The sequence below is a fragment of the Myotis yumanensis genome, unplaced genomic scaffold (assembly GCF_028538775.1).
Source record: "Myotis yumanensis isolate MYYU_CA2020_CCGP unplaced genomic scaffold, mMyoYum1.0.hap1 SCAF_9, whole genome shotgun sequence".
Lineage (NCBI taxonomy): Eukaryota > Metazoa > Chordata > Mammalia > Chiroptera > Vespertilionidae > Myotis > Myotis yumanensis.
In genome coordinates this window covers 11,023,807-11,051,800 of record NW_027223760.1, presented here as the reverse complement: position 1 = coordinate 11,051,800, position 27,994 = coordinate 11,023,807, and the positions used below count along the sequence as shown (strand labels likewise).

General features: G+C 41.5%; 1 protein-coding gene across 5 annotated transcripts in view; it reads right to left on the bottom strand.

Annotated features, from left to right (window-relative positions):
• Positions 1-27,994, bottom strand: part of ST7 (suppression of tumorigenicity 7) — a 296,978-nt gene that overhangs the window by 57,376 nt on the left and 211,608 nt on the right. The window lies entirely within an intron of this gene.

Genomic DNA, 27,994 nt, shown 5'->3' with positions numbered 1-27,994 from the left:
TCTCTTTGTTACTTATAAAAATTTATCAACAGGTATATGAAATACCAATGTGAAGGAAAATTTATTACCTTTATTTAAAAAACAAACAAAAAAACACCACAGCTTAAACTATATATCTTTTGAATTACATGTTAAGAAGTTCATGTTTAGTTTTTTTGTTAAAATGTAACATATATATTGTATATATAAAAACTATATGATAAATCTTTACATATAAGGATATACATATGAAATTGTTAGAAAACTATACAGTTTTTGTTCATTCAATCCCTTTTCATATGAACCCTAATTTGTTTCCCAGAACAACTTCCTCTCAGTTTGTGTAGAAAATCTCAGATGAAGGGTAGAGTGAGTAATAGGTTCAGATAATGAGTTTGCAGGGAAGTAAAAGTACAGGGTACAACTAAGAGTAGATAAACTCAAAGAGAGTAGTCCTTTGGGGGAAAACATCTGTTTTTAAATTATGATTCTATTTCTTTATTTTTTTAAATGTTTTTATTGATTTCAGCAAGAGGAAGGGAGAGAGATAGAAACATCAATGATGAGAGAGAATCATTGATCAACTGCTTCCTGCACACTCCCTACTGGGGATCCAAGGGCGTGTGCCCTGACCAGGAATTGAACTGTGACCTCCTGGTTCATAGGTCAACACTCAACCATCGAGCCACACTGACCAGGATGAATCTATTTCTTACTAGAATAGTATTTCTTTAATACTCAACCAAATGTATACTATGACATAGAAATGCGTTCTAATTCAGACCAGGTAAAAATATGTCATTCCCGTTGCTGCCAAATTCATTCTGGGCTAGAGGAATACAACACCTGGAATCCTTGTTTCTTTACAGATCTGTTTTCAACTTAGAATTGTATTACAGTAGAAATGGAAAGGGAAGTCCCACAACTAGCCAATAGACAGAAGTAGAAGAAAATATTTTCATAAAAGAAAATCAATCCCTCATCCAATAACAAGTATTTACCATCAATTCCAGCATGAGGAATTTCTCTTTGAGAGAAATTTTGATGACATTGAGAAAATACAAATAATTATAGAAAATACCAACACAGAATTGAAAGGGAGAGAGTCTTTGCAACCCTGATCTCAGATATATACAAACAAAATTTCACCACCATATGTATAGTATAAAATGGTATGTTTATGATTAAGAAGAAGAAAATGTCAGACACTCACAGATTTTTCATTGCTTTTCCAATATCTAAACATTTAACCACTTCCCAGTATGGGAAATCAATCTAGGAATCAAATATCTTGTTTGCTAGAGTCCACTCATTGATTGTCACTGGAAGATAATTTTTTAAAACTGCAGATAATACACGTTTTACTTACTTAATGTTCAGATCTTTTATTTTAAAATTATCCAAGCCTTGTTTCCACCCTTCCTGGTGGAAACCCATAGTATACGATGGTCAGCAAACCGTGGCTCACGAGCCACATGTGGCTCTTTGGCCCCTTCAGTGTGGCTCTTCCACAAAATACCACGTGCGGGTGCGCACGTACAGTACGACTGAAACTTTGTGGCCCATGCGCAGAAGTCAGTATTTTGTGGAAGAGCCACACTCAAGGGGCCAAAGGCCGCATGTGGCTTGCGAGCTGCGGTTTGCCAAGCCGCAGTTTGCCGACCACTGTATGGGAGAACATATTTGCCAATGATACATCTGTTAAAGGGTTAATATCCAAAATATAGAAGGAACTCATACAACTTAACAGAAGGAAGATAAACAACCCAATTTAAAAATGGGCAAAGAACCTAAATAAACACTTCTCCAAAGTGGACATACAGATGGCAAACTCACATATGAAAAAATGCTCAAAGTCACTGATCATCAGAGAGATGCAAATTAAAACCACAATGAGGTATCACCTCACACCTGTCAGAATGGCTACCATCAACAAAAAAACAAATGACAAGTGCTGGAGAAAATGTGGAGAAAAGGGAACCCTTCTACACTGCTGGTGGGAATGCAGACTGATGCACTCATTATGAAAAACAGTATGGAATTTCCTTAGAAAATTAAATATGGAACTTCCATTTGACCCAGTGATCCTACTTCTAGGAATATATCCTAAGAAACCTGAAACACCAATCAGAAAAAATTTATGTACCCCTATGTTCAGAGCAGCACAATTTACAATAGTTAAGATCTAGAAACCACCCAAGTGCCCATTAGTAGATGAGTGAATAAAAAAGCTGTGGTACATTTATACCAGGGAATACTAAGCAGCAGTGAAAAAAAGGAATCTCTTACACTTTGAGACAACATGGAGGGACCTGGAAAGTAACATGCTAAGTGAAATAAGGCAGTCAGAGAAAGACAGGTATCACGTGATCTCAGTAATAAAATAAACTGATGAATGAAGTGGGTCCAGAGACATGGAAGCATTGAACAGAGTACAGAATCGCAGAGGGAAAGTGGGGAAGGGTGGGTGGGTGGGAGGTAATAAATCAAAAACCATGTATGCATATATGCATGGCCCATGGACACAGACAATGGGTCAATGAGGGCCTGGGGGTGGGGGTGAGCTGTAGGGGGCCTATGGGAGCTAGGGCAATGGGACATATGTAATACTTTCAACAATAAAGAATTTTAAAGAAAGAACTACTCAGATTGAAGAATAACTGAAATGAAAAATACATTAGATGAAATCATTAGTAGATTAGATGAAGCAGAAGATCAAACCAGTGATTTGGTAGAAGAAAACACCCAAGCAGAAGAGCAAAAAGAAAAGAAACTCAAAAAAAATTGAGGATAGTATAAGGAGCCTCTGGGACAACTTCAAGCATAAACAACCAACATTTGCATCATGGAGATGCCAGAAGGAGAAGAGAGAGAGCAAGGAATTGAAAACCTTTTAAAGAAATAGTGATGGAAAACTTCCCTAACCTGGTGAAGGAAACAGACGTGCAAAGAGTCCTAAACAAGGATGGCACCAAGAAACATCATAATTAAAATGTCAAAGGTTATATAAAGAAAGAATCTTAAAAGCAGCAAGGGAAACGCAGTTAGCTATCCACAAGAGAGATCCCATAAGACTTTCAGGTGATTTCTCAACAGAAACTTTGCAGACCAAAAACAATTGACATGAACTATTCAAAGTGATAAAAAGCTATGACCTATATAACCAAGTTTATTCTACTCAGCAAAGCTATCATTTAGAATCAAAAGACAGGTAAAGGGCTTCTCAGACAATAAAAAGCTAAAGGAGTTCATCACCACCAAGCTATTATTACAAGAAATGTTCAAGAATTTTCTTTAAGAAGAAGAAAAAAATAAGACCCTTACATATGCTGTCTACAAGAGACTTATGTCAGATCAAAAGACCCACACAGACTGAAAGTAAAGGGATGGAAAAAGATGTTTCATGAAAATGTAAACAAATAAACAAAAGCTTTGGTAGCAATACTTATATCAGATAAAATAAACTTTAAAACAAAGGCTACATAACAAGAAACAAAGAATACTACTTCTGGGTATTTATCTGAAGAAACCCAAAACACTAAATCAAAAAGATTATATATATATTCATTCACTACAGCATTATTTACAATAGCCAAGATATGGAAGCAACCTAAGTGTCCATTAATAGATAAATAGATAAAGAAGTGGTGCATATATACAATGGAATATGACTCAGCCACACACAAAAAGAATGAAACTTGCCATCTGCAACAACATGGATGGATCTATAGGGTATTGTTGAGTGAAATAAGTCAGACAGAGGAAGACAAATGCCATATTATCTCACTTATATGTGGAATCTAAAAAACAAAATAAACGAGTAAGCAGAACAGGAGCAGACTCATAGATACAGAGAACATTTTGATGTTTGCCAGATAGGAGGGGCTTTGGGGGATGGGTGAAAAATGTGAAGGGCTTGAGAAGTACAAATTGGTAGTTATGGAATAGTCATGCCTACAGAATAGGGAATATAGTCAATAATATTGTAATAACGATATATGGTGTCAGATGGGTACTAGATTTATTTGGGTGATCAATTATTAAGTTATAATCTAATCACTGGATTGTACACCTGAAACTAATATTGTATGTCAATTGTAATAAAAAAAATAAAAAATGTTTTAAAGTAAAAACAGTTTTTTGAGCAGGAAATAACAAATCAGGTGCTTTCCAGTATTGCCTGTAATTTATTCATAAATTTTATTCAGGGGAAGGGATTCTCAAAATCATCCTTAGTCCAATTTTGTGTGAAAAGACTCTATGCAGTGCCTTTCTGTCTTTTGTAAGTGACATGTAGCTGCCATTATTACCAAAAAGTTCTCTTAACAATTAGAATCCAAGGAGGAAAGAAAAAAAGAGTCATCACATAATTCCATTACTGTCTGCAGAAACAAGGAATGCTAAATAAACATTTCTCACTTAAGCCAGGCTGGCGCTTGTTTAATTTTCCTTCTGCTTCTTTGACATCTTGTGTTTCATACAGGTCTTTTTCTGAAAAGGGAGGAACCTTCTCCAGTGTCTTAGGCATGCAAAATCAAATGGTCATGAGAGTCTTTTATTAAAATCTAAAATCCTGAACTACTTCAATCTGAGTAGTTCTTTCTTTAAAATTCTTTATTGTTGAAAGTATTACATATGCAAAGAGTCCTAAACAAGGATGGCACCAAGAAACATCATAATTAAAATGTCAAAGGTTATATAAAGAAAGAATCTTAAAAGCAGCAAGGGAAACGCAGTTAGCTATCCACAAGGGAGATCCCATAAGACTTTCAGGTGATTGGAATCGGAGAGCACGTACTGTGTTGTGTCTGGCTTCTTTCACTCGACATGATGTTTCCGAGTCCCTTCCATGTTGTTGCATGTGTCAGTACTTCATTATTTATTGCTGAATACTATTTTATTGTATGGATATACTACAATATGCTTATTCTCCTGCTAGTGGCTATCTGGACTGTTTTCTACTTTGGGACTGTTATAAATAAAGAGATTGTGACTATTCTTGTGTAAGATTTTTTTCTGAAAAAACAAAAAAAACAAAAAACACAAACACAAACAAAAAACCTCATTTCTATTGGATATGTAATTAGAAATGAAATTGCTGAGTCAGAAGTTAGATGTTAAGTTTAATCTGGTAAGTAGTGCTTCAAAGTAGTTATATAAAGTTTATAAAACTAATATATGGTTGATAGATGTCAGAAAAATAGTTACTTTTGGGTTGAGGGCAGTTTGGGGCCAGAAAGGGGTCTGAGGCAACCTTCTAAGATGGTGGAAAGTTTTATAATCCTGAGTGGTCATCACACGGGGTAAACATAAGTGAAAAGTCATCCAGGTCTACATGTAAGATTTGTGCAAGTTACTACATGTAACTTATCTCTCAATAAAAGATTAAAAACAAAACTACAATCCTGTGCCACATGAAGCTGTCTTCTCTCCAATCTATAACATTTTACTTGCCTTTTGTCATTCTGGCCCCCTCCATTCTTGCTACAAATCATTATCTAAAAATTACTTACTAGTTTTGCCTTCCATTAAAAAACAGAATCTGGTTATTTCTCAAGTCAGCCTTTCAAATATTAAGATGGTTAAAACATCTCTTCTAAACCAATTATTTCCTGAATAAATACTTCTAGTTCCCCAACTGATATATTCTTCAGAATTTCTCACTTATTTTTTGTTACAGAGCCACAGGTGGTTTCAAAATATGAGAATTACAAGTGGCAATAACTCTCCAAGTCCCTGAAACCTGACCAGGACAAAGCCCAGTGAGACGTGCAGTCTGAGGCGCAGGGCCACCACACTCTGAGGACCAGCTAGGACAGCCTGGTGTAGAGCGGTGGAACTCCTTGTTTGCCCCAATGACTGGATAGGCAACAACACCTAGATTCTATTCAGATTCACTGCAGCCAAACCCAGGTCCTTTCTCTTTTACTTCAGCCATGAAAATTTTGGAACCTAGAAGTAGGATTTTCCATTTGACTCCATTAAATTTTAAATCTTAAAATGAAATAGAAACTATTAAATATTAATCATATCATTCCAGCCTACCAGTCATTGTTCTGACTCAGGCTACCACCCAAATGTGCTCCATACACTTCATAAGCATGTGACCTTCCTCCTCATATGATCATTATCATTATCAAAATTACTGATAACATTTTTCAAGGACTTATTAAGTGCCAGGCACTGGGGTTAATCACTTACTCACATTATCTATTTATTCTTCACAGCAACCCTATGAGACAGGACCTACAGTTAGCCCTGTTTCATAGGTGGGGAAGGTGAGGCAGAGAATGGTCAAGATATAAAGTAATATCAGGTATTTAGAACAAATATCAGCTGTCCCCAGAGCACATGATTTTTAACTATGCTATGTTGTCTATAAGGTCTGATTTTAAAAATACTGACCATGGCAATACCAAGAGAGAATTCAGAAATCATATTCCAGAGATCACCCTAAATTTGCAATGGTCTCAATGATATATGTGCAACCCTTTATTATATCTATTGGTATAATAGGTATTAATTATATAATTATTACTAGTAGCCCGGTGCACAAAATTCGTGCACATTAAAAGGGAATTAATTGCCCTAACCGGCTTGGCTCAGTGGATAGAGCATCGGCCTGCAGACTCAAGGGTCCCAGGTTCGATTCTGGTCAAGGGCATGTACCTTGGTTGCAGGCACATCCCCAGTGGGGAGTGTGCAGGAGGCAGCTCATCGATGTTTCTAACTCTCTATCCCTCTCCGTTCCTCTCTGTAAAAAATCAATAAAATATATTTTTTTATAAAAAGGGAATTAATTAGCAGAGATATTTTAATATTGCTATCTGCCCTTTCTCTAGAAATAGAAGTGTGAGAGATGAAAGGACATTAATAAAATGTATATGAAAATCATATATAAATTTATTAATAAATAAACAGAAACAAAAGGATGTAACATCAACAGAGGCATGATATATAAAAACGACAAAAACATAATATGAAAACAACAAAAACATGATATAAAAACAACAGTGATGCAAACAATGACTGATAAAGTGATTAAACTTATTCTAATATCTCCCTGTACACCACATTAAGAGTGAAAACACTTTCAGAGTGCTTGACTAATTTCCCATGTGATGAAGTACTTAGAACTTTAACTGTTACATCACATGCTCTTCAAACTCAAGAGAAAGCAACATATAACTGACCATGTGCAAAAACGGGTTCAGGTAGGAACATGCCTACTCTGTCTAGAGTTTGTCCTTGTGATTTATTAATAGTCATCACGAATGCTGGCATCATGGGAAACCGTCGTTGAATCAATTTAAATGGAAGGCCAGTGTCAGATGGGGACAAATTAATTCTTGGAATCAGAACAGCCTCTCCCTCTGCAGATCCTGTTAATACTTCAGCTTCGATAATGTTAGGTTGTAATCTTTTGATAGTAAATCTGGTACCATTACAAAGACCCCATTTACTATTGAGATTTCTCAATAGCATGATGATTGCACCCACTTTCAATTTTAATTTATGACACGGCATTCCCCAAGGAGTAATACTATTCAGAAATTCGATGGGGAAATTTTCCTTTGTTTCTTTGTTATGGGGTGGGGCCACAACATTAGTAACAAAGAATCAGAATTAAAACTTTATTGTGGGGAGCCGCTACAGTGTTTTGGACAGGTTCAAGCCTTGGACTGATGAGAGGGCACAGTCCTCTCATTGCCATGTGCAAGTCCCAGCTTGGAGGGCAGGGCCTTCCCAGCACAATTATAGCCAACAGCTGTAGTTGTAAGCTTGAACCTATGGTATGAACATGTGGCCCCATGTGCCTGAGTGATGTGGGCTTGATAGAGTTCAGGTGCACGTAGTTGAGTAGGATTGAAACCCAGGAGAATGTTTGTAAACATTCTGGTCACGCCCTTACTTTGCCTCCTAGCATCTGCTATAAAATAAAGGCATGGCTGTGGGCGTGGTTGCTGTCTCTCAGAGAAGCAGCGTCCCACCGAGCCCCGGCTTTCATTCTCTTGTCTGTCTTTTCTAAGCCTCTCAGCCGCCCCACTCAGGTTCACCCCGTGCTGGCCTGGCGCGGCACACTTTAGAAAGATCAGCCTCCATGCTCCCAGGGTGGGTTCCTGCCTCAAACTCCGCCCTTACAGGAAACAGCTCTGGGAAACAGCTTGGGGGAGGGTGCAGCCGTTGCCAAGACAACCCCTGTAGGACTGACTTCCTTCCGCTTGGTCGCGGCTATTCGTCTGTATGTGATGAACACCACCCATGGTTTTTATATAAGTAGGTAGTACTAGTGACCCAGTGCACAGATTCATGCACATTGAAAGAAAATTAATTAGAAGGTGGCCGATGGGGTGGGACTGGGTGAGAAGGGCCGGACATGCCCTGGAGCCAACCTCCCATGGTCCCTCCCTGGCCTGCAGCACCTGGGGCAACACTGCAGCTCGAAGGGCATCTGTAGAGTGAGCGGGTCCCTCTGGCAGGTGGGGTCTCTCAGCTTGGCCTGTGGGGATCGGGCCGAAACCGGCTCTCCAACATCCCCCAATGGATCCCAGAGTGCGAAAGGGCACTCTGCAAAGTTGCTGTCATACAGGGTGTGGAATGCAAGTGTGTGGTAAACCAGATTAGGGGTCAACTGTGCCCCAGCAACAACATAACCCACGGCCGAAGATGGAATCATGTGGCCCCGCGAGGACTTGGGCTCCCTCCTCTCTGGTTCCAGGGTGCATCACCTGAGAACCGCCGCTACCAAGTCACCGCAGCTCAGCACTAAACCATATTCGGGGCCAACAGTGCCCCAGCGACAACATAACCCACAGCTGAAGGTGGAATCACGCAGCCCCGTGAGGACTTGGGCTCCCTCCTCTCTGGTTCCGGGGTGCGTCACCTGAGAACCACCACTGCCAAGTCACCACAGCTTGGCAGCACTTGCGTTGAACTTCTGCCTCCTGGTGGTCAGTGCACACCATACCTACCAGCCGGTTGGCCAGTCAAATGGTCACTTAGCCATTTATATATATAGATACTAGAGGCCCAGTACATGAAATTCATGCACTTGGGAGGGGGGTCCCCTCAGCCCAGCCTGTACCCTCTTGCAGTCTGGAACCCCTCGGGGGATGTCCGCCTGTCAGCTTAGGCCCAATCCCCCTGGGATCTCGCAATCTGGGATCCTGCACTCCCTACTGCTCGCCTGCTCGCTCTTTACCGCTTGGCTCGCTGCTCCTTAGTGCTGCTGTGGAGGCAGGAGAGGCCCTTGCCACCGCCACTGCGCATGCCAGCCGTGAGCCCAGCTTCTGGCTAAGCGGCCACTTCCCCTGTGGGAGCACACTGATCAATAGGGGGAAGCTCCTGCACAGAGCATCTGGCCCCTGGTAGTCAGTGTGCATCATAGCGACTGGTCATTCTGGTCGTTCCATCGTAACAGTAGCTTAAGCTTTTATTATATAGATTGATTATTTATATTAATGGTATAATAGGTTTTATGACCCATCATTCCACATTATCTAAAAAGATAGCATTAAAAACATTATCAAATGTTTTATTTAAATAAAGATATAAATACAGTTGACCCTTGAACAATGGGAGGGTTAGGGATGCCTACCCCCAGGCAGATGCCCCTCAGTATGCAGGGAGGATTGGTTCCAGGATCTCCTCTGCAGTTACCAAAATCTGCAGATGCTCAAGTCCCATACATAAAATGGCATAAAACAGTGCATACAGTCAGCTGTCAGCATCTGAGGGATCCACAGCTGGTTAAAAATGAAGATGTAAAACTCTGGGACATGGAGGGCCAACAACATATTTACTGGGGGGAAAATATGCATATATTTATTGAAAAAATCTGCATATAAATGGACCAATGCAGTTCAAACCTGAGTTGTTCAGGGTCAACTGTACTTCTACAGCATTCCTCTAATTCAGATATATGGCTATTTACATTAATAAGAAACATTGAAATACTATTGTATAGAGTCCAAAGCTTTCATATCCACTACCTCATCTGTTTTTATTTGGAAAAACTTCCTTAGTAAATCCATGTTGGATCTTTAATCACCTCTTTCTTTCCTAAGTGTTCATAAACAACATAATCATCACTTCTAGAATTTTGCTGGGATTGACTTATTTGCTTAAATTCTTTTAAAAAAAGAATAAAAATCATTGAGGGGAAATATAAACTAGAAATAAATAGTTTTATGTTCTTATCATCTTATTAGCACATTGCTTTCTTCTCCAAATAGTATTACTAGTAGATAGATCAAAGCGTTGGATAAGAGCACACAACTGTGAAGATCATCCTCAAAAATCTTTTCTTTAAACATGAAGAAATACAGGTCCAAAGAAGCTAAATGATACACTTAAGAGCTGCTTACCTAATTAGTGACAGAATTGATCTTGCAATACCATGTCCTCGTCACCATCCCATACTGCAAGCGTGGTACTTGCTTTTATCATTATTCTCTTATGCTTTCTTTATCATTTTGCTTGGAAAATATGTGTACAATTAAAATCTTGAGACTTTTGCTTCCTCTGGACTTTAGCCACCCTGAACAACTACTTATAGGTTTCTACCTCACTTATTTAGCTATTTGTCATTCTGATCTTTTCGTATACTTTAATCACTTGTGTTTCTTTTACATTTATCCCATTGGAAACAACTATAATTTCATCTTTTAGAATCTCCCATCCTTTTTAAAAAATATATCTTTATTGAATTCAGAGGGGAAGGGAGAGGGAAAGAGAGACAGAAACATCAATGATGAGAGAGAATCATTGATTGGCTGCCTCCTGCACGCCCCCTACTGGGGATCGAGCCTGCAATCCAGGCATGTGCCCTTGACTGGAATGGAACCTGGGACCCTTCAGTCCGCAGGCTGATGCTCTATCCACTGAGCCAAACCAGCTAGGGCTCTCCCATCCTTCTTGAATCAATTCCCAGCACACACACACACAAACACACACACACACACACACAACTGTATCTCCTATGCCAAATACTGTCGTCCCAAAGTTAAGTCATTTATTGACTCTCCATTTCTGGATTTATAATTGCCTTTCCTATGAATTAAAAAAAGAGTCAAAGTTTGTTTTCTTTTTTCTTTTTTTAAAAAATGTATTTTATTGATTTTTTACAGAGAGGAAGAGAGAGGGATAGAGAGTTAGAAACATCAATAAGAGAGAAACATCTATCAGCTGCCTCCTGCACACCCCCTACTGGGGATGTGCCCACAACCAAGGTACATGCCCTTGACCAGAATCGAACCTGGGACCCTTCAGTCTGCAGGCTGACGCTCTATCCACTGAGCCAAACCGGTTAGGGCCAAAGTTTGTTTTCTTATTGTTGCTATCTGTTTGTTGGCTTTTAGATTTGGGGAATATGTTTATAACTAATGTTCCATTCTTTTACTATTATGAGCTATAAGATAACATGGTCTCCTTTTCTTAAGATTCTTCCTTTTTGGTAAGAATTAAATTCAGGGAATCAATTACTCTCAGGCTTTGTTTAGTAGTAACTGAAGTGTTACTAAGGCAAGAATTTATCAGATACTTTGCTTTTAGGAATGAAACTTCTTGTAAATCTACAAACACAGCCATTCACACCATGTCTACAAATTCACAACCTACGAATACTAGGTGGACACTGCACCTGTTCCCACATTCCACTTTTGTTTTCCTCATGTCATTGTTATGACTCAACAGAAGTAGATAGGTGTCACTGGGTTATATGAGTTCTAGCAGGCTCTTAATTACTTCTTGTTACATTCCCCCAAAAGACAGAGTATCTAAGGGTTATGCTGGGTCTACAGAGGCCTCAATTTCCTGTAGTTAAGAGATCACCAGAGAGCAAAAGAAATTAACTGGTTATGGTGTAAAACAGGAAGTTTTTTGTTATTGTTTTACATATTTATTTATTGATTTCAGAGAGGAAGGGAGAGGTAGAAAGAGATAGAAACATCACTGATGAGACAGAATCATTGATCAGCTGCCTCCTGCACGCCCCGCACTGGGGATTGAGCCCGCAACCCAGGCATGTGCCCTGACTGGGAATCAAACCCGTGACCTCCTGTTTCACAGGTTAATGCTCAATCACTGAGACATCACAGCTGGGCTAAAACAGAAAGTTTTGATCATGACCCAGAAATAAAGTTTCTGCACTGGAATTGTTTAAAGAAGGAAAATCAAACTGCAATAACTCCTTTATATTTATTGGTTGGAAAACTAGCAATGTCTCCCTAACGGATAGAATTCTGCTTCTTCCCAGTGTCTGAAATAATTTCACTGGTCCTCTTCAGTGGCATTCCACTCCTTCACGTCTTAGCGATTTTGCACTGTGTTCATTTCTCAACCACTTCAAGTCAAAAAAAAGGCCGAGCGTGAATACATCGTGCCGCTCTCCTCAGTTCATGATCACATAGAAGTCCTTCCTCTGCTGAAATGGCCTCCGGGTCCATCCATGGGCTTCAGAATAAAATCCAAGTTAGAGCCAAAGCCCTACCTAATTCACCCTAAACATCTTTGGCTCTTTGCTGCAGCCCTCCTCCATCCGTCTGTTCTGTGAGCTACACAGAGTTCTCCACACAGTGATGCCAATCTTGCCTGGAACCATTCAATATGCTCTCTTTGCCTCCAGCACCTTCACTCTCTGGCTCTGCTCAGATTCCATCTCCACAGGGAAGGCTTCTCTCACTGCCCCTGGGTGAGGTGTTTCTTCCATCTTGGGTTGAACTATCACAATCTTTACACTTTACAGCATTGTCTGTTCTCTTATTTCCCTCTCCTATTTACATGGTGTGCTTTAGGGATAAAAGCTGTTTCTTCAACACTTTGTACCCACAACACAAAACAAAGTCTGAAACGTAATTGGTGGTCAATGTTTGCTAAGTGAAACCATAAATTAATATACTAACATCTCAAATTACTTTATATTATTTTCTTCATATATGCAAACATCTACATATAATTTAGCTTCTGGGAGCCAAAGTGATGGTGTTGATGTTTGCTTTAAGAGGGAGTAACTTGTTATTTCTCAACATGTGTATTGCATTTATCTTTCCTTAAGGCATTCAGAAGAATGCAGGAAAGTGTATTAGATGTCTATTTGAAACAGCAGTGGAATGAAAAAGTGGGGCAGGAAGAAAGCAAGAATAAACACTGAAACATGGTTGAAGAAAAGTACGAGAATTTGGGGCCAGAAACAAGGAAAGCAAACAACACCACTTCTGGCTCCCAAAGACCCTTTATGGGAATGATGCCGCTAAAAGAATAGGTCATCTCAGGGAGAATGACTCTTAACTTCTCAAAAGTCATAAATGGCTCATAATAACAAATTTGAAATTTAATGTAATAATCTTGGGGAAAATTTTATGTAGTTATGAGTTAAGCTGTCAATTTGATGTGTCTTGGAAAACCCATGAGGCAAAACTTTAGATAGGAGAGACCAATTTTTTCAGTGATAATCTTTTTTACCTAATTTCCTTTGTTCATCTACAATAATAACAATCAAGATGTCATTTTAAAAGGATTATTACTGTTTCCACTCATGAGATAGGTCAACTGAGGGCCAATTTCATATCTATAATTCTAAAAGTGTGTTAGGGGTAGAAGCTAGAAGATAAATAAGTCCCAAAGTACCTCCCAAGTGAGGACACTATGTTGAATGCATCTTCATCTAACAAGGCATTCATTCACTAGAGATGTTCTGAATGTCCACACTAGTACCTGAGTGTCAGAGAAGAAAACAGCACAGGGCTTGCTCTCAACAGGTTTCTTTCTCTGCACTCCCTGCAGCACATCTCCAACAGAGTCATGGAGCATTGATTCAATCTGCCTCAACTTACTGTGGGGGTTTTGTTTGTTTTTTTAAAAACATCTTTCTTCACTAAACTGAAAGCTTCTTAGAAATACATATTCATCTCTGAATCTAGAAGGACCTAAAAGTTAGTATCTTCAAAACAAGGGTTTGAAAAAAAAAAAAAAAAGCAAAACAAGGGTTTGATAGATCCTTGCTGAATTAATTTCAAAAATTAACCTAATTACTCTGTAATTATTTAAGAGTATGGAGTATCATGTATCTCTTTTCTTGGTCAGGCAAAAAAACTCATATATTTGAAATTTGTATTAAGCACATGCTTTAGGAGCCACTAATTGATCAACCAAACAAACAAAAATGCAGCCATTTCTTCTTCCTAATCTGTTATGGATATATGATGAATTATTACTGTTCCATTAGGTGATGGTTGTCTTCCATGTGGCTATCTTCAATAAAATTTGTTTGCTCCTGTTTATGATATGATACAAAGAAAACAAAAGAAATGTAGATATTTTTTGGTTCCAGAAGTATGAGGTCATTTTGTTCCACCTTCAAAAAGCCAATCCAAACCCCTTTTTAACCAAGGCATAAAACTTCACTAAAGAAATAAAGAGGATTAATATAGCAGAACCTCAAAAGGATGTGCCACCTGGCAGTTCAATGATTTAATAGGGAAATATTACAAGACTTTAGTAATGTGGGGGAGGGAGAGAAGCAGGAAACATGGATTGAACTACACCTAGAAAAATTCATCTTATGCTACAAAGTCAAATACCAGATATTATTTGCAACTTTGGATTGGATTACTCCAGAACGTCTATGTCAGAGTGTCCTTCTGTGGCTGGTGCCCTAAAGCCAAACACTGCAATTTATGTTATGGTAATGGTTGGCTGGGAAGGGATGTTACCTTGGTAAATTATGATAACTAGGCAATAAGGATTACTAAAGACAACATAAATTTGGAGGGTTTGTCCATGTGCCAACTATCTATATTACAGATGTATGGATTCATAAAATGTCTTCCATCAGGGAGACAGGAGAAGTTTCTCATGTATAGTCTTTACTGAAATAACATCTATTACCAGAACTCCTACTCATGCATGGATAGTAGGTCAGTCAATCATTTTGCAGCCTCAGAGCCCCAATCCTCTTGACAGATCTATCTTAGTTACTTTCAGGACACCCAGTGCACAGCTATGCATTCGGGCCATAGTGTCTCAGTGATGTGTGCTTACCGGCCTGAAGCCATAGTGATGATAATTATTTTCCTTTTATTTGTTAAATTAATTTTTATTTTGAATATTTTATTTCTCAATTACACTTTACTTTCAATATTATTTTGTATTAGTTTCAGGTGTACAAGTTAGTGGTTAGATCAGGGGTCCTCAAACTTTTTAAACAGGGGGCCAGTTCACTGTCCCTCAGACCGTTGGAGGGCCGGACTATAGTTTAAAAAAAAACTATGAACAAATTCCTATGCACACTGCACATATCTTATTTTGAAGTAAAAAAACAAAACGGGAACAAATACAAGATTTGTATTTGCATGTGGCCCGCGGGCCGTAGTTTGGGACCCCTGGCATAACCTATTTCTGCCACAAAGTAGATGTGATGAGAAGGCAGCTACGTTTCCTTGGTAAGTTGCTCTCATCAGCCTCATGAGGCTGATTAGGCCAAGGATGCTCATTGAGAGACTTCTTAGGAAGTGAGATTCATGCTCTTGAGATCTTATGATTAAGCTGAGGGGAAAGACACGTGGGTAAATAATACAAGGCAGTATGTAAAAATTATACATATGCTAAGATCAGAGGGAGCTTAGGGGATAAACAGAACATTACCTCACAGCCCGCATTCGGGGCTGTGAATGATGTCCTTGAAGCCATATGCACCACATTCAGCCTGCAGGCTGGGTAAGCCATGCGTCTCACACACGTGCACTGCTATTTTCCAAATTGTAAATCCAGCAATGCTTTTAAATGAATTCTTGTTTTATGATATCTATTGTAGCCCCACCCGCTTCTAGTTTGTTTCAACATCTGCCTACAAAAATGGGTGGCTACCAGGCTCAATTCTTCTCAGGTGTCCCTATACCTGAAGGTTGCTTGGGCCAAGAGAAGAGTTTTCTCAGAAATGCTTAATGAAATTACTTTGAGAGCTTTCCCTCATAATGGAAATAAAAGGAATAATAGCTTTCACTTTTCTTTCAGCCATTTTTTGGTTATCAGGGACTTCAAGATATTTCTGTATATGTGGGACACATGAGCTAGTGGTTTTCATATTTAGTTTGTTTCAAATTTCACTTAGCATGATCCTTTTTTAAAAATTGACTATTCAGTAGACAAGGTGGCTGTAAATTATTAGAGAATTCAGAAATCAAAATCTTACTCTAGGGCTGTTATTAGGTAAGAAATTTTCCTTTTCCTTTGTTCTCTGGATGATTATTAATAGTAAACAATTGGTCTTCTCTAATTTACTCTGAAACAATTAGTACAGTTTGTAGCATTTTACAAATTATATATCTTTCTCATGACTCATAGCCTTTGGGGTCTTTTATGATCATCCTGGGTAGTAGCAACATATAGTCTAATGACTTCTATTACGGTGACAAAATCACGAGAGGATAGTCAAATATCTCTAAACATAAAACTCACCTTTATATTTATATTATGGCTTGTATTCATGATAAATATGGTGCTAGTTGGATTGCTAGGTAATTCAAAATTGTTATTATTTTCCAAAAGATTTTTGCCTGTGCTGTTTTAAAACAAGATGGAGAAGGATGACATGATATTGCACATAGAAAACCCCAAAGACTCCATCAAAAAACTACTAGACTTAATAAGTGAATTTGGCAATATGTAGGATACAAAATTAACACCCAGAAATCTATGGCTTTTTATACACCAATAATGAACTCATAGAAAGAGAAACTAAAAAAAAAACACGATCCCATTTACCACTAGAGGCCTGGTGCACACGAAATTCACGCACGGGGGGAGGGGGAGGGCCCTCGCCTGGCCTGCAGCCTCTCCAATCTGAGACCCCTTGGGGGATGTCTGACTGCTGGATGTCCCGGGGATGAGGCCTAAATCGGCAGTCGGACATCCCTCTCACAATCCTGGACCGCTGGCTCCTAATCACTCACCTGCCTGCCTGCCTGGTCGCCCCCAACTGCCCCTTCCCTGCTGGCACGGTGACTCCTAACTGCACCCCCACCGGCTTGGTCACCCCTTACTGCCCCCCACGCCAGCCTGGTCATCCCCAACTGCCCCTCCTGCCGGTCTGGTTGCCCTACGCAGCCTGCTTGTTCAGTCATTTGGTTGTCCCTCACTAACCCCCCTGCCGGCCTGGTTGCTCCAAGCAGCCTGCTTGTTCAGTTGTTTGGTCATTCCTCACTAACCCCCTGCCAGCCTCGTCGCCCTACACAGCCTGCTTGTCCAGTCGTTTTTGGTCGTCCTTCACTAAACCCCCTGCCGGCCTGGCCATAGGCAGCCATCTTGTGAGGGCGTGAGGGTTAATTTGCATATTACCTCTTTATGATATAGGTTTGCAACAAAAAAAATTAAGATACTTAGGAATAAACTTAACTAAGGAGGTAAAAGACCAGTACTCAGAAAACTATAGGATGTTGCAAAAAGATATAGAGGAAGACATAAACAAATTGAAGAATATATCGTGTTCATGGATTGGTAGAATCAACGTCATTAAAAATGTCCATACTACCCAAAGCATTATAGATTCAATGCAATCCCCGTTAAAATACCAAGAGCATATTTCACAGACTTAGAACAAACTCTCCAAAAATTCATATGGAATTAAAAAGACCTCGAATGGCCTCAACAATCCTGAGAAGGAAAATTAAATTTGAAGGGATCACAATACCAGATATCAAGCTATATTGCAAAGCCACTGTTCTCAAAACTGCCTGGTACTGGCACAAGAACAGGCATACAGACCAAAGGAACAGAACAGAGGACCCAGAAATTAATCCAAGCCATTATGCTCAATTAGTATTTGACAAAGGAGGCAAGAGCATACAATGGAGTCAAGACAGTCTCTTCAATAAATGGTGTTGGGAAAATTTGACAGATACATGCAAAAAAAATGATACTAGATCACCAACTGACACCATACACAAAAATAAACTCAAAATAGATAAAGGACTTAAACGTAAGTTGGGAAACCATAAAAATCTTAGAAGAATCCATAGACAGCAAAATATCAGACATATGTCATAGCAATATCTTTACAGACACAGCTTTTAGGGCAATGGGACCTAAGGAGAAAATAAACAAATGGGACTACATAAAAATAAAAAGCTTCTGCAAAAGCAAAAGAAACTATCAATAAAACAACAAGAAAGCATGGGAGAACATATTTGCCAATGTTATCTCCGATAAGGGTTTAATCTCTAAAATTTATAGGGAACTCATACAACTTAACAAAAGGAAGATTAACAATCCAAACAAAAAATGGGCAATGGACCTAAATAGACACTTTATGAAAGAGAACATACAGAAGGCCAAGAGACATATGAAAACATGCTCAAAGTCACTAATGATCCGAGAGATGCAAATCAAAATGACAATGAGATACCATTTCACACCTGTCAGAATGGCTAGCATCAACAAATCTATAAAGGACAAATATTGGTGAGGATGTGGAGGAAAAGGAACCCTTGTGCACTGCTGCTGGGAACACAGACTGGTGCAGCCACTGTGGAAAGAGTATGGAGTTTCCTCAAAAAATTAGAAATGGAACTTCCATTTGACCCAGCAATCCCACTTCTAGGAATATATCCCAAGAAATCAGAAACACCAATCAGAAAGGATATATGCACCCCTATGTTCATAGCAGCACAATTTACAATAGCTAACATCTGGAAACAGCCTAAGTGCCCATCAGCAGATGAGTGGATTAAAAAATGGTGGTACATCTACACAACAGCATACTATCCTATCTAATAAAAAACAAAAAGGGTAATTGACCATACCTTCGTTACACTTCCCATTGGCTAATCAGGGCGATATGCTAATTAACTGCCAAGAAAGATGGTGGATAATTTGCATATTGCAGGCAGGGCGAGACAGCGCCAACTGCCAGCGTGTCGCCATCCAGGACAGGCCGGCCGCCGGGGCATGCCTTGCCACTGGGGGGCCCCGAGATCGAGTCGCTGAGTCCCTGGCCATAACTTGGTGTATTTCCTCACGTGTCTTCCTAACAACTTTCTATCCTTCCCCTGAAGGTGCAGTCTGACAATCCGGTTGAGTGAGACACACTGTGTGCAGTTTTCCTTTTTAATGAAGCGCGCACATCCCTCTCACCCACTTGCGAGCTCTCCTTGTCCAGCTCTGGCCCCCGCGTGTCCGCCTCTGCTTCTGCTGTGACCTCCCTTCTCATTATAAACCACCGTGTAGCCACGGCGCCGAGTTGGTGGCTCAGGTGACTGTGCTGCAGACATGGCGGCTTGGGCGTTTGGAATTTCTGCGGGAACGTCCCCAAGTCCGCCCTCGGGGGACCTGTGCCATATGAGCTGCTGATGAGTCTGCTCAGCAGGCTCCCTCGGGGCCAGAGGGCACCGGCTCCTGCTAGGGAGGCTTTCGGGGTCTCATGACCAGATCCAATGCGTCTCTTTCCCAACGTGAAAGGGGCATCAGGGGTGTTTCTGGGAAGAGCGGTCACACCCCTTTCCTGAAGTGACCCCGGGCCTGGCCTTGCGGGGTCAGACAGTGGGCGGCGTTCAGGTCCGGCTGAGATTTCCTCTCTAATGGGAGAGACACACAGTGCAGCTCCAATGGCAGCTGTGGATTGGTTTTCCCGAGCTCAGTGTTTCTAACTCTGACAAAAAAAAGGCCATCTTTCCCCCAGGAGCTGGTGGGCCTGGTTTTCCTGAAAGCTCTGACTGGGGAGCCTTCATCTCCCCCACCCCGTCCCCCCAACCCAGTCATGGGCAGAGGGCCGGGAGCTTCTATGCCTCTGGCCCCCTTTCAACTTCCAAAGTTCCCCAAACCCCGGGAAAGGACAGTGTGTGATTAGTACTCTGTAGTCTGTTTCTTCATTTATAATAAAAGCGCGCACTCCCCTTCCCCCTTGTGCGTCGTTGAGTTGAAAGCCGTGGGCTTGGAGTCAGATGCCCCGACTCCAGTCCCTCTCCACCTCCGAGCATGTAACCTCCTCATCCCAAGGCGGGTACCACCGAGGCGGCGACATCCGCTCACAGAGCCTGCGGAGGGGCTGACCTGAGAGAACGCACCCAGAGCGCGCAGCATGAGGCCAGGCACACGCCCTCCCATTAGTGAAAAGTGTGTCGTTTTGTGCTTTGTCCGTGTCGTGCTGCCTCTGAGGCCACGGAGGAGAGGACACGGGACAAGGGTTGAAAGTTCTCTCCCGATTCTGGGTCACGCCCACCTCAGAGACGTGCCAGCCTCGTGTCCTGGGACACGCCCTTTGCTCTTGAACATGGCTTCTTCCCCACAAGGTAGGGGCTGAACCGCAGCATCGAGATGGCAACTTGGGCTCTGAGACTCCAGACTTCTTTCTTTCCCCACCAAGCACCCCCTTCACTGACCGTGGAGCCTCAGACGAAGATCCGAACCAAAGGTCAGAGGCAGAGACGCCTCTGTGTAGGTAGGGCGACACCTCAGGGAGAGCCCGGACCAGCGGCCGGGACCCGCCCGAAGGGAAGCAGTCCCATCTGGAAGCTGGAGTTGGGTTGTCACGGATCGGATCGCTTCTCTCGGTGAAATTTAAAAAGCAGCCAGGAGTGCCCTGCTGCCGCGGGACCCGAGGGTGAATCAAAAACAAAACCCACTTTAAATACAAAGACACATATAGATTAAAAGTAAATGAATTAAGCTGCAGCCTGTTTTGCTCAGTGGATAGAGCATTAGCCAGTGGACTGAAGGGTCCCAGGTTCGATTCCAGTCAAGGACATGTACCTCAGTTGCTGGCTTGATCCCCAGTCCCTATCAAAGCATGTGCAGGAGGCAACCAATCAATGTGTCTCTCCCTTTCCCTTCACTCTCTCTAAAATTCAATGGAAAAATACCCTTGGGTGAAGATTAACAAAAACTAAGTAAATGGATTAAGTAACATTAAAGACATTATAAGAAAAATATATTCCAAATTTTGTTAGTTGTATAATGATTATGTTTAAATTATTAACACCTAAGAAATTGGGTGAAGGGTACATATAATATGCTGTAGTATTTTATAGTGTTTTTTTTTACATGTATGAGATTATTTCAAATTAAAATATTAAAAAATTAAAAATTAATAAAATATTAATTGAAATGTATCTGCATTACATGAAAAATCTCCTAATTGCTTCTAGCATAATTTATTAAATTGTGCTAAAATTTACAAGGGTTCAATTTAAAAATATCTTAATTCTAAATGATATAATAGAAAATATATAATAGTGCAGTTATAAGCACTTATCTGAAAATAAAAATTTAAAGTGAATTTAAAGAAGGGATTAGTCAAAGAAAATATATGCACAACCCATGGACACAGGCAACAGTATGGTGATGGCCAGAGAGAAGTGGGGGGCAAGAGCTGGGTAGAGGGGGCAAAAGGGGGGAAATAGGGACATCCTATATAATAATAATAAAAGGCTAATATGCACATTGACTGAATGGCAGAATGACCGGTTGCTATGATGCGCACTGGCCACCAGGGGGCAGACACTCAATGCAGGAGCTGCCCCCTGGTGGTCTGCACTTCATATGGGGAGTGCCACTCAGCCAGAAGCTGGCTCATGGCTGGCCAGCGCAGTGGTGGTGGCAGGAGCCTCTCCCACCTCCGTGGCAGCACTAAGAATGTCCAACTAACGGTTTAGACCCGATCCCTTGGGGGCTTAAGCCTTTAGTTGGACATCCCCCAAGGGGTCCCTGGCTGCCAGAAGGATGTCTGACTGCAAGCTTAGGCCTGATCCCCTGGGGAGTGGGCCTAAGTCGACAGGTGGACATCCCCCAAGGGGTCCTGGACTGTGAATGGGCGCAGGCTGGGCTGAGGGACCCCCCCACCGAGTGCACAAATTTTTGTACACCGGGCCTCTAGTGCTGCTATAAAAAAGAAAGAACTCTTACCATTTGCAACAGTATGGATGGACCTGGAGAGCATTATGCTAAGCAAAATAAGCCAGTTGGAGAAAGATAAATATCACATGATCTCACTCATTTGTGTAATATAATGAACAACATAATCTGTTGAACAAAAATAGAGCCAAAGTCATAGAAGCATTGAACAGACCATCCAACCTGAGAGTGAAGGCAGGAGGAAGGAGGTAAGAGATCAACCAAAGGACTTGTATGCATGCATATGAGCATAAGCAATGGACACAGACAGTAGGGGGGTGAGGGCATGTGCTGGGGGGAGGGGGGGGGGGTGGCTGGGGAGAGGTCAATGTTGAAAAAGTAGACTTACATAACACTTTAAACAATAATGAATTTAAATAAAAATTAAAATAAATGAATAAACAATCCAGTTTAAAAAATGGGCAGAGGCCCTAAGTAGACACTCTCCAAAGTGCACATACAGGCCAATAGATATGCAAAAAGATACTCAAGGTCAGAACCACCAGAGAAATGTAAATTAAAACCACAATGAGCTATCACCTCACACCTGGCAGAACGGCTATGATTAATAAATCAACAAATTTTTACTTATAACTACATGCTGATTCTACAAGTACTGGTGAGGATGTGGAGAAGAGGGAACCCTCATACATGATGGTGGGAATGCAGATTGCTGCAGCCACTGTGGAAAGCAGTACGGAGGTTCCTCAACAAATTAAAAATGGAACTGCCTCATGACCTAGTGATCCACTTCTGGGGATTTATCCAAAGAAACTCAAAACACTAATTTGGTAGCATATATTCACCCTTATGTTCACTGCAGTGTTATTTACAATTATTTTTCTTTTTTGAAGCAGCAACGTGATTCATTTGCCCATTTTTTTAATATAAGAATTTGCTTCATTGTCTGCCTGGCATCCTTGATCTTTTCCATAAGAGCCAGCCCAGGGAAGGGCACTGGACTAGGCTGAGAGTCTATTACTAGAGACTGGCAGCATTTCAATCCTTCTTCTCAAATGCAGCCTAATTTTGTAGTGGATATGTCTCAAGCTGCTTGTGCCTATGGCACCAAACATCTGAAAAGCACTGTTTTGTTGGTCTGAACAGCCTGAATACAGATTTTACTCACTGGTAGTCCTGGCATCTCAAATCCCTCTTATTCTGCCTATTCCTCACAAAAAAAAGAAAGAAAAAAAGAAAAGAAAACAGCCTAACCAAAACACAGGGTATCCAGTGACCATATCAAAGGAACTGTGATGATAGTTGAATAAGTTGTGCCATTTATAAGGCCTTAGGCAATGAGCAAGGTTTACAGAATTTTTACTTTTAACTACATGCTGATCCTATAAAACAATATCAGCAAAAAGCTTATTCTCCAAATAGTCTCCTTATAGAGTGACTAGAGGCCCGGTGCATGAAATTTGTGCACAGGAGGAGGAGGAGGTCCCTCACCCCAGCCTGCACCCTCTCCTATTCCGGGACCCCTCAGGGGACATCCCTCTCGCAATCGGGACTGCTGGCTCCTAACCACTCACCTGCCTGCAGGCCTGATTGCCCCTAACTGCTCTCCCCTGCCAGCCTGATCACCCCTAACTGCTCTCCCCTGCTGGCCTGATTGCCCCTAACTGCTCTCCCCTGCCGGCCTGATCGCCCCTAACCGCCTCTGCCTCGGCCCCTGCCACTGTGGCTTTGTCCAGAAGGACATCTGGAAGATGTCCGATCTATCTGGTCTAATTAGCATATTACCCTTTTATTAGTACAGATTCCCTAATGTGTTCTTTAGAACTTTGGTTTTCAATCTACGGAGATGAAAGTATTTCCCCCAATATTAGCAATATGTCCTGTTCTTAAAAGTATACCCTTTGCACATTACCAGATGGCAAATGAGAATGCTAATTTAGGATGGGCTTGATGGCATTAGTAAAAATGGTCTTGATATAATTATTGCATTCATATAACAGTTGTGACTACAAAGAGTCCAGCTATCCCTCACAAAAAAGTTTCTGCCCCCACATTTAAGACAATTACTAAATGGCCTAGTGAAGTAAATATAATAAAAGAGCTTGGATTTGTAGTTCCACTGGTATAAATTGTCCCAAGGCTGAAACAATTTTTCCTTTGATCAGCAGTTAAAATCCTGGAATTTTTCTGTCACCTTTCCAAAAGTTTGGGAATTATTTGTAGATAAAACTAAGTATTTCTGTTATATCAATTATCTATTTACTAGAGGCCCAATGCATGAAATTTGTGCAAAAGTAGGCCTTCACAGCTGCGGCTGCCTCGATCCCTCCCTCCCAGCTGTGGTGGCTGCAGCCCCGGCTTTGTCCCGGAAAGACGTCCAGAACGATGTCCGGTCTAATTAGCATATTAAACTTTTATTATTATAGACTAGAGGCCCGGTGCACAAAAATTTGTGCACTCGGCGGGGGGGGGGGGGGGGGGGGGGGGAGCTTCAGCCCGGCCTGTGCCCTCTCGCAGTCTGGGACCCCTCGGGAGATAACGACCTGCTGGCTTAGGCCTGCTCCCAGGTGGCAGAGGGCAGGCCCAATCCCTAGGTGCAGCCCCTGGTCGGCCTCAGAGCAGGGCCAATTGGGGAGTTGGGGCGCCGCCCCCTGTCATGCACAGAGCAGGGCGGATTGGGAGGTTGCGATGCCACCCTCAGTCACGCTCAGGGTAGGGCCGATTGGGGGGTTGGGGCACCGCCCCCGTCACACTCAAGGCAGGGTCGATGGGGAGGTTGCAGCGCCACCCCCTGTCACGCACAGAGCAGGGCCAATCAGGGGGTTTGGGCACTGCCCCCTGTCACACTGATCCAGGGGCCGGGAGGCCTCGCTGCTCCACTGATCCCGGCGCTGGGAGGCATATTACCCTTTTACTACATAGGATAGAGGCCTGGTGCATGGGTGGGGGCCGGCTGGTTTGCCCTGAAGGGTGTCCTGGATCAGGGTGGGGGTCCCCACTAGGATGTCTGGCCAGCCTGGATGAGAGGATGATGGCTGTTTGCAGCTGGTCACACACCCTTCAGGGTGGGGGTCCCCACTGGGGTGCCTGGCCAGTCTGGGTGAGGGGCTGAGGGCTGTTTTCAGGCTGGCGGGTGACTGAAGCTCCCAACTGCTCCTTTTTTTCTTTTTCTTTTTATTCTGGGCCAGCTTTAGCTCTGAGGCTTGGCTCCAGCTCTTAGGCCTTGGCTGCTGAAAGCAGGTATCTGGTTTTTTTGGGTTCTATAATTGAAACAATTTTGCGGTCCTGCTGGCTGAAGCCTGGCTAGCTGAAAGCAGGTTGCTGGGGTTTTGTTTAGCTTCTATATTTGTAACAATGTTTCAAACTGCAAGCTCAGAGGCCGGCAAGGCAGGCGGGGAACGTTGGCTTCCTCCGTCACTGAAGCAAGCAAGCCTCATGTTCGCTTCAAGCTGCCTGGCTGCCGGCCGCCATCTTGGCTGGCAGTTAATTTGCATATCGCCCTGATTAGCCAATGGGAAGGGTAGCAGAGGTACAGCTAATTACCATGTTTCTCTTTTATTAGATAGGATGTCCTTTTAGATCCAAAATTAATTTGAATAGCAGGCCATGGCACTGCCTTTTGGGGGGCATAAGACTGGACTCTTACTCTCTTATTTTAACTATCATTTTATTTATGGTTTTCCATTTGAACAAAATTGATTTGAGAACAATGATAAAGTTAAGAAGTGGTAATCTTGGCTCTTTTTAATAGCCAATAGTTGCTGAACTCTTACTCTGTGCCCCACACTGTTCTAAACACTTAACATGGATTAACTATTTTAATCCTCACAACAAATTCCCAGCTGCGTGATCTTGGGCAAGTTACTTAGCCTTTCTAAGCCTCCATTCATTTCCAGAAGAAGAAACCGAGGCCTGGAAGGTTAAGTAATTTGCTAAATTCACTCAGCTAGTGGGGTGGAGCTGAGTTTAATCTCACCATCACCAGTGACTGCCTTTGTATCCCAGGGAGACAGACAAAAACAGATGCTCCCAAAGGTAGCTTGTAGCATTCACATTCACATTCTTACTTGTTCTCTGAGATTCTTCAAAAATCGAAATGTGCAAATAATAACAAATAAGAAATGCATGAATTCTTTTCCACATTACCACCCTAATCTTTGAGGTTTAAGCTTTCAACCGAGGTGGCCTATAAAGGGAATCCAAAGATTGTAACAATGTTCATAATGGCTTCCAAAAGAAGGTTGATGACAATAATCTTAAAAACATTTATGTCCTTATAACAAGTGTATGACTGGGGGGAAAAAAAGATGATAAGTCTTAAATGAAATGAACACCATACATCAAATCCCCTTTGTGACTAAAGAAATCAAACACAAGTTGATTGAAGATAGAAAGCCATATTGTGAAGATAGTTTCAGAAAGACAAGCAAACGTAGACGTACCTCTTTCCTAAGGAATGGTTAAAAAGGTATCTTAAAAGACAATTTGGCACCAATCATATTTTGCACCATGGCTGCAGCCTGCCTACTCCATGCCTTCCTAAGAGGAGTGAGAGAGGCAGAGCAAGTCACCTCAGTAAGGCTCATGTTTATGAAAGCACATGGGCTCTTAAAGCCAGAGAGACTTTGATTTGAATCCCAGTTCTGCAGTTTTCAAGAAATGTGGTCTTGAAAATTACTTAAACTCACAAGCCTCAGTTTCTGCCTCTGCTAAAATGGAATAACCACCTCCTTGCAAGGTTATTGTGAGGGTTAAAGGTAATGTGTATAACATGTTTGGCACATGATAGTTTCTCAATAAATTGTAGCTAATTAATAACAACAAGAACCATGTTAATAAAAATAATTTTAAAAAATATTGCCAACAGCAGAGACGGTAGAAGTGTGATGGCTGAGACCATGGGCCTGGAGTCAGACCACCTCAGTTTTTACTCTGGCTTTCCTTTCCTTGTAGAATTCACCTCTTACTGAAAAAAGAATGTTCTCAGTTTATCTCTTTTCTCTCATAACATATCTTCATGGCTTTACTTTCACATATGAGGCCCTTAATTTGAGCAAGTTACTTAACTTCTCTTGGCTCCAGTTACCACAGTTGTAAAGGGGAGCTAATAGTAACATCTACTTCATATGCTTGTGATGAGAATAAATGAGTTCAACCATGTAGGGTTTAGAATCATGTCTGACCCTGACACATTATAAGAATGAATAAATGCTAGCTATTGCTGCTGCTGTTAGTTTACTCATTGTGTAAAGGACACTCCAAATCCAGGACCAACCACCCTGATAAAAATGATCCACCCAAATTGAAAATGAAAGAGAATGAAAACTCCTGAGGATGGCAAGACAGCATTTCAGACTAACGGCTGGAATAGCATAACATAACATGAGAAGTTACCTCAAGGGCAAAATCAAAATTAGACTGCAGATTACAAAGATGTGTGACCAAATAACTGGTAATCCTACTAGGGATGCATAGCTTCCAAAGTACTTCACTACAAAAGGAGTTTGTGAATGTCACTTTTAAAACTCAAAGCCAAACACACACACTCACATACACAACCCCCAGAAAACAGTGAAGAGGCAAAGGGAATACATGTTGCCTTCCTCCTTTCCTCAGAACATGATGTTTCCACACACACCCACCCTGTGTCTTGCCATATTTCTGAATCCTTTTTGTAAAGGTCAGAAAAGAATCACTAATCTCATTGTGTCACTTCCCAACGTACCACTTAAAAACATTCAGCCACCTAGCAAAAGTAATAAAGAAGGATTGCTGTACCCATAAACCATGCAAGAAACAGTTATCCAATGCGAACATTCCAATTTGCAAACATAACATATAATCCTGTTGCTTTAGATGTGGCTCTACGGAGAGAGATGGAGAGTCTGGGATTCAAAGTGCTGTGTCCAGCATGGCATGGATTAGAATGATGGCATCTGAACCAGAGTCAGGGCACCCCTACTTGTTGTCTATACTCCAAGCCCTCCAAAGCACCAACACAGGGCCAGAAAATGGGACAACTCAGTAGAGTTCCTTTGGGTCTCCAGGGAAAGCAGCGGGGATACACTTGAAAAAGCCCACTTTATGGTATGGTGTGAGAAACAAGAGGCAGGTTTTTAATAATCGTGTGTGGTTGCAGCTCACTCCTCAAGAACAGTAACTTCAGCAGCCA